We start from the raw sequence: 7,688 nt of genomic DNA, 5'->3' as shown, positions 1-7,688 counted from the left end.
TAAAAGTCTGGATCTTTCTTTATGATGATAGCTGGTATAAGGTGCACGGGGAGCAGGTCATCTCCTTGTGACTCTAGGGTTTGTGTTTTGTCTCTTCAGCTGATTTGAAACATCGGATGCGGTTGGAGAACACAGATATTTACATTGTGAGGCACAGCAGTAGCAAATTTACAGTTATGAAGTAGCAATGGAAATAACTGTATGGTTTGTGGCCACCACAACATGAGGCACTGTGTTAAAGAACTGCAGCGTCAGGAATGTTAAGAACCCTGCACTGAGGTGTTATGGCAGACTTTGCCTGGGGAAACACACCATAATACTTTTCACCCTGGAAAGGAAATCCATTACAAACCAAAGTAAAAAGTGCAAACTGTCCAAGCTGATGAGCCAATAGTTCTTACTGAGTTCGATTGATTACGGGAATATGGGTGAGGGGTTGCTTGTAAGAATCAGTGATGACTCAACAGCTTCAACCTGGGAGCTTTCTGCTCAGCTTGAAGAAGCTGGGCAGTCAGGAAAAAAATCTCTTCTCCGCAGTTGGATTGGTCAAGGTTTCCTCTCCCAGCAGTTGTTTACCCCTTTTTATACTGCTAAGGAATAGTTTTGTCTTTATTTTTTAAATTTTTAAAAAATTTTGGGGTTTTTTTTTTTTTTTTTTTTTTTTTTTTTTTTTTTTTTTTTTTGAGGCAGGGTTTCTCTGTGTAGCCCTAGCTGTACTGGAACTCACTCTGTAGACCAGGCTGGGCTTGACCCATCTCTGCCTCCCAAGTGCTGGGATTAAAGGCGTGCCCCACCATCGTGCAGCAGGGAATGGTTCTTAAAAGTCCTAAAAGTTTTTGTTTTCCCCAACATGTCACCTTTTGTTCTGCCACAAAACAGAACAAAAGAATTCCTTATGTTGGTTTATGGTTTCAAATATTGTATATCTATTTTTTAAAAAGATTTATTTATTTATTATGTATATAGTGTTCTGCCTACATGAACACTTGCACATTAGAAAAGGACACCAGATATCATTATAGATGGTTGTAAACCACCATGTGGTTGCTGGGAATTGAACTCAGGACCTTTGGAAGAGCAGCCAGTGCTCTTAACCTCTGAGCCATCTCTCCAGCCCCTGCATATCTGTTTTATGCATATTGAAACATTGCAGGGCTGGCAAAGACTCATAGAACTCACCAGAAACAAAATATTCAGAGACCCATGAAACTGGTAGTTCTTTCTTGAGGAAGCACAAGCAGCAGACATTCTCTGGGAGAGAGGAGACTCTTCAGTGAGGACGGCTGCACGCTATTCAGGGCGCTCCAGTGACGCAACTTCCGTGAGTTATCTCGTGTGATGGCGTAAGCTTTTCAGTAATGTGGCTACCTGTGTGTCATAGCCCAACTTTGACACCAGCGTTTGACTGAGATGGGACGCAGTTGGTCCTGGCTAGCCACTGTTGACGACTGGCTTCTCACTCTGTACTTTAATTCTTGTTTTTGTTTGTTTTTCAAGGCAGGGTTTCTCTGTGTAGCCTTGGCTGTCCTGGACTTACTTTGTAGACCAGGCTGGCCTCGAAATCACAGAGATCCGCCTACCTCTGCCTCCCGAGTGCTGGGATTAAAGGTGTGCGCCACCTTGCCCGGCTTGTTCTTTAATTCGTAAGCTGCCAGGCTGATTGCAGTGAGAAACCCAAAGGGAAAGGAAAAGAGAGAGAGCCAGCAACTGATGTCTTATGACTTCCTGAGGCCAGAAGCTGGAAGCCTCTAGCAGAGAAAAACCCTTGTTTCTGTTGATCACAGCAGGGAACTGAAAAGGGAACAGAGGGGACCTGAACCCTGGACCTCCAGACTGATAGTCTGATGCCTTACCAACTAAACTACCCTGTTGCAGGATATTTGATCCCATTGTGATCCCTGAGATTGTGAACTGTAAAAGCCTGTGTTTTGCTTAGCATGGTTGAGCCTTAGGACACACCTTTAATCCAAGAGCTTTCTGTACACAGGATTTAATAAAGTTAACCGTAGGTCAAGAGGCTAAGCAAGAAACCAGCTGTCAGGGATGAAAGAGTAGGAGGGACTTTGAGTTGAAGGGTATTTAAGACAGCGTGTAGATTTAATCCCAGCACTTGGGAGGCAGAGGCAGGTGGGTCTCTGTGAGTTCGAGGCCAGCCTGGTGTACAAAGAGAGTCCAAGACAGCCAAGGCTACACAGAGAAACTCTGTCTTGAAAGAACAAAACAAACAAACAAACAAGAAAGACAACATGTAGAAGTAGCTTTTAGCTCTTTAGCACCTCGGCTCCTTGGCCTTTGGCTTTTTGAGCTAGCAAGCCATCAGCCTTGGGCTTTGTGGCCTTTTCATTTGGGGCTGTCAGTTGAGCTAGTGAGCCTTTTGGGCCTTCTCCATCTTATGTGAGCTGAGTAGGAAGTTCAGCTGGGGGCTTTCTTTGTCTTCTGAGCTTGCAGGTTTTCACCCCAGCATCTGGCTCCTGAGTCTTTATTGGTAGAATAGAATATTTGGGGTTTTCATTTAAAACAACACTACCCAGGTTCTTTCATGATCCTGCAGCCAGAGCTATTTTCTTTGGCTAATGCCTCTTGCTGATTCGAAACAGGTTGTTAAAAATAAGTTGGAGGGAATGTTTCTGGCTCTTTGACTCAGAGCACAAATCTACCAGTCTGCTAGGGGCTCTGAGCTTGTTAACTCTTTGTGAGCTGGTGAAAAGGAAGAAAGAAAAGGAAAATTCTCATTCATTCACATATACACATTCATCCAGTGAATGGGACAAGGGAACCCATAGACATCGCACACGCACATACGTACAGATGTACAGAGGTGTAGGCGTGCAGATATATACGTGTTTACATGCAAACATATATACACAGACACAGACAACACATTGTGGGTGGTGGATAGAGCAAGCTCAAGTGAGTACGCTCTACCACATGCCCCCCAAACACCACACACACACACACACACACACACACACCACACACACACCACACACACCACACACACACCACACACACACCACACACACACCACACATATACACATATAACACACACACACCACACACACACCACACACACACACCACACACACCACACACACCCACACACACCACACACACCACACACACACCACACACACACCACACACACACACACCACACACACCACACACACCACACACACACCACACATATACACATATAACACACACACCACACACACACCACACACACACACACCACACACACCACACACACCACACACACACACACACCACACACACACACCCCACACACACCACACACACCACACACAACCACACCACCACACACACCACACACACACCACACATATACACATATAACACACACACCACACACACACCACACACACACACCACACATATACACACACACACCACACACACACCACACATATACACACACACACCACACACACCACACACACACCACACACACACCACACAACACACATACACACACATACACACACATACACACACATACCACACACACACACACACACCACACACACACACACACACCACACATACACACACACCACACATACACACACCACACACACACACACACCACACACACCACACAACACACATACACACACGCACATCATACACACACACCACACAACACACATACACACATATCACACACACACACACACACACACACAACACACAACACACATACACACATATAACACACACACACACACCACACACCACACACACACACACACACACCACACACACACACACACACACACACCACACACACCACACACACACACCACACACCACACACACACACACACCACACACACACACACACCACACACACCACACACACACACACACACCACACACCACACACACCACACACACACACCACACACCACACACACACACACACCACACACACACACACCACACACACACACACCACACACACACACACACCACACACACCACACACCACACACCACACACACCACACACACACACCACACACACCACACACACCACACACACACACCACACACACCACACACACACACCACACACCACACACCACACACACCACACACACACACCACACACACCACACACACACACCACACAACACACACACACACACGCACACACTTTATTCTTTGTTTTTAGTCCTTCTATACCATATAATACAAAGTCCTTACATCATCAGAAAAATGGCCATAAAAGAAAATAACACAAAAACAGACAAATGTAGTTACATCAGGACTATTGATTACTTGTGCCTGTCTAAGCATTAACTATTTATGTCTCCATTCTACACTTGATTGCATGTTAGGAACAGTATTATTTCATGACGTGATTTAAGGTTAACAGGGCCCAAGGGATTAGAGCTGGGTTATTGTTTACATATCTTTCCATTAAGACTGCATCTAATTAATCATCTTTCAGCTATCTATGAGTTCGTTGAAAGTTTAAGGAAATGATTTTTATTTGTCCCAGTGTGCATTGAGACCTGACCTAGAGGAAAGTTTGCTTTGGTCGTAAATCTGCCTCAAGACCATCTTCTCCCTAGTGCAGTTCCTGTGTCAGTGACAAGTGAACAATCGCAGACTTCCTAGCAGCTTTTGCAGCTGCAGGAGAGTTTAAAATTATTAGAATCAAATCAGGAATCCTATAAAATCATTATCAGGAATTATAAAATCATCAATTCATCTAAGCACAGGCAGTGAGGATCTCTATAGGCCATGCCAGATATATGAGAGATGCAGCAATGACAAGAATGGAAAAGCAACTCGAGACAAAGTCCCTGGGGCCTCACCAGGGCTCACCCGCTGCAGCCATGTAAAACATGGTGGGCTGCCTCCAGGAAGCTTACTTGCTTGACTCGGGCCCTTTCTGCATGGCTGGCTCCTGGCACCTGAGTCACCCTACTTTCTGTAAATAGCTCCCTCAACCATGTTTCTATAAGTAACCCCAATAAATTCATTACTTACCAAGCTACAACTAAGTGGAATCATTTTTTTTTTTTTTAATTCTGTAGCCATATTGATGGAAATTTGTGATGGCAGATGGGTTTCTTTTTTTGAGGTGGCATCCTTCTGTAGTCCAGGGTAGCCTCAAACTTGTGATCCTATTGTCTCTACCTTCTTAGCACTGAAATGATTGTCATACACCGTTAGTCCCAAACATGAATTGATTTTTGGTAAAGGTATGGAAATAATTCACAAAAGAAACGACAGTTTTGCTAAAAATACTATTGGAAAAATTAGGGACTCTGCAACAACATCGACAAGTGAAGCTCACTGTCTGGCCTTATGGTTGCAGACTGGGCAGCCTGCCCTGGTCTCTGCTGTCTGAAGTTGGCTTTGCAGCAGTGCAGGCAGCATGAGGGTCCTCCTCGCCCCACGACCGCAATAGCTGCAGTTCTCAGGAGTTGTGTTGAAACCATGAGTTACAAGCATGTACTCACACACACAGCCATCCAGGTTTGACGTTTTTATGCTTTGTATCATCAAGAAAGTTCTGCTGCATGTATTCTTGTCCATAAAGTAAGTTCAAGGCCAGCCAGAGATACATGGTGAGACTCTGTCTCAAAGTCTTGTAGTATTTTCCATCTCATTTTAAAGTATCCAACATTCCTTTGACAGAATGGCTAACCTTGTTTGGAAAGATGTTTCTACATCCATTTCAGGTCATAGTGCAATGCTATATGAATTGCACTGTTCTTCTTAGAAGCCATTTAAAATCTCATTAGCAGTTTCCTGAGATGGGAAAGCAGCTTGAGAATGTCTTTTGTAATCTTCACATGACTGCAGAAATCTGAAATTGTGACCACAATTGATTGCAGCCTCAAGAAACAGGCATTTCCTGTTCAGTTGGGAAATTCAGAGGGTGAGGCAGATGGCAACGCCCTGGGGCCCAGCTCTATTTTCTTAACTGATAAGTCAGATAATAAAGGCTGTTACAGAGGACAGTTTGATCTGGACTGAATTGTATTTTGAATTGACTGTTTCCCAGGTGAGTGAGCAATCTTGCCATCCAGGATTGAAACACACTACCTTGCTAGTATTGGTGAGTGGTAAGACTGCTTTCCCAGCTAATCCCTTGCAATCAGCTAAGGCAATCAGGCCTTAGATGATAAAAACCAACCAACCAAACAAACAAAAAACGCAACAAAAATCAGCTTTCCCTTTACTCACAAAGGGATTTCTTGGTCTTTTGTCTTATCTATTTCATAAGCCATTTTAAAGACCTTTGTAAGATCACATCTTTTAAAAGAAGACACTGGGACTAGTGTCTGAAATATATAAAGAATTCTTACAGTTCAGTGTTAAAAACAAAATACTCTTAAAAAAAAAAAAAAAAAAAAAAAAAAAAAAAACCCCGACTTAATAGAGGGCTGCGTTGAATCAGTTTTGATTTTGACTTTGAAGAGCATGCTGTGCTCTTAATTGATGAGCCATCTCTCTCTAGCCCCTATAATACTTTTATAGCTTTATTTTTGTGATGCTGAAAAGTGAATCTAGGTCCACATGAATCTGGATAAGTCCTCTATTACTGATATATACCCCCACCTGGAAAATAATAGGTCTTTGTTTGGATGAGGAACGTGACCCACACACACACACATACTGGTGGCAAAAATGTAAAATAGGAGAGCCACAGGCTAAAAGTTGGTGGCTCTTTAAAAAGTTAGAAGTAAGTAGCTGATAATTCCACTCCTTAGGCAGATATCCCAAATAATTGAAAATAGTGTTCAAACAAAAGTTGCATATTAATTAATGTTTACATAAGCACTACAAATAATAGACAAAGGTAGAAATAAGGCCCCCGAAAATGCACAACTAAATGTGGTATATATTTAATTGTATCAGCTTTAAAAGAAGGAAATTTGACAAATGTATGAACTTCAGTGATACAAAAGGATAAATTTGAAATAGTTTCGTTTATTTGATGAATCTAAAATGATCAAAACTGAAGAGTCAGAAGATAATACTTCCCAAGGGAAGAAGGGAACGGGAGAAGAAAGTCAGTCTTTTGTAGGTTCTGAGTCCAGTTTGGAAGCTTAAAAGTTATGGGGATGGATGGTAGGGATCCATGTGATACGAGCTTAAGACCATGGAGCTTTGCACTTGGAAACAGTGATTTCTGTTATGACTATTTTACAAGGTATATATACGTATATGTGTATGTGCATACATAAATGTATATGCATATATCAGGCATGTGAAACATGCCTTTAATCCTAGCAGGAGTGAGAGGCAGGTGAGTTCCAAGCCAATCTGGTCTACATTGTACGTTCCAGGCCAGCCAGAAATACACAATCCACCAAGTGGAACACAGAGTTTTAAGGGCACCATTAAATTCTTTTTTGTAATTTTTTTTTTTTTGATACAATGGATGGATATACTTTCCAGGATACTGCAGACAGATTTTTCAACATATTTTTGTTGAACTGTTCTGCTCATTTAACTTGTTTAGCTTATGAAATATTACTATCCTGTGGCCTACTTGTTAAAAGCAGAACTCACTATCAGTTTATTAATCAAATATAAATTACCATCTGAAAGAAAGCCCTTGAGTTTTTTGTTTTTGTTTTTTTTTTTAATTTGTTTTATTTTGTTTCTTTGAAACAGGGTTCCATGCAACCCAGATT

The sequence above is a fragment of the Acomys russatus genome, chromosome 19 (assembly GCF_903995435.1).
Source record: "Acomys russatus chromosome 19, mAcoRus1.1, whole genome shotgun sequence".
Taxonomy (NCBI): Eukaryota; Metazoa; Chordata; class Mammalia; order Rodentia; family Muridae; genus Acomys; species Acomys russatus.
This window is presented reverse-complemented; position numbering follows the sequence as displayed.